Source organism: Penaeus monodon, chromosome 15, assembly GCF_015228065.2.
Source record: "Penaeus monodon isolate SGIC_2016 chromosome 15, NSTDA_Pmon_1, whole genome shotgun sequence".
NCBI lineage: Eukaryota > Metazoa > Arthropoda > Malacostraca > Decapoda > Penaeidae > Penaeus > Penaeus monodon.
The window spans coordinates 5,084,507-5,085,807 of NC_051400.1; positions in this window are offsets into that span (position 1 = coordinate 5,084,507).

A 1,301-nucleotide genomic window follows, 5' to 3' on the forward strand; every position below is an offset into this window, starting at 1 on the left:
TTTTTGTCATGTCCTTGAAAATATCATAAAGCGAAAATCACCTCCCCTGCTATTTTTTCCCAGTGAAAAAGAGTAAATAGAAAATAAATAAAAATATTTCCGAATAGCAATGATATTACTACATTAAGAACTGTCACTGCGAGAGTTTAAGCTCCTTACCAAAATCGGCTTACGTTAATTTCATCTGAATCTTCAATGTCATTTACTGAAGCTTTGTTGCACTGAACTTTTACCATGATGGAGTTAATCAGATTTCATTTCCAAATATATATTATCAAAAAGAAATATTGTTATGATTGCCTTTATCAATTCCTGTACCTTTTTATTTATATTTGTTCTTCCTGGATTTTTTTTTTCCTTTAAAAATCTATAAACTCGTTACTAATTCCTTCTTCACACGGAAAAAAGCGAGAATTTTTTTTTCGGAAAAAAACACACTTTCTGGCATAATAGTCAAAGGGTGTGAGAATGCCCATCGACGGGGCTCATGCATTTTGGATGCGTAGTCGGTTAAAAAGAACTTATTCTTCGTCCGAGTTTTACGTGAAAGCAACTTTTTGATATACAGATACATATACTTACATAGTTGCAACTTTTTGAAATATAAGATATAGATATACTTATACAGTTGCAACTTTTTGATATACAGATATAGATACATATACTTACATAGTTGCAACTTTTTGAAATACAGACATAGATATACTTATCTAGTTGCAACTTTTTGATATACAGATATAGATACTTATACTTATATAGTTGCAACTTTTTGGTATACATTTACAGATACCTATACTTTTATGGTTGCATCTTTTCGGTATACAGAGATACTTGTACTTATATAGTTGCAATTTTTTGATACGCAGGTATACATACTTATACTTAAATAGTTGCACGTCAAAATAACCTTCTTATATATAGATGCCTACATTTCCCTTGCGTTTATGTTTTTTAAATTATATTTGTATCTTGTATATCATAATGGAATTATCTGTCTTACTTTGCCATTGCTAACATGAACACTTTTATTAGTAAGGTTGTAAAACAATGCATCTACAAATAGTTTATTTACGTATATAAACATTGCTATACAAATCATGAATGTGCGTGAATATAATAATTTCATATTAAAGCATCAACGTAAAGTGCAGGATAATCGGGGGCATTTCGTGATTCGTGAAAGAATGCATGATTTTTCTGCCATGGTTTTATTGTGCTTATGGTAAAGCCCAACAAATGCGTGTTTAAAGACTGTGTCATAACATTGAAAAAAAAGAATATCTAAATCACGTCTACATAGC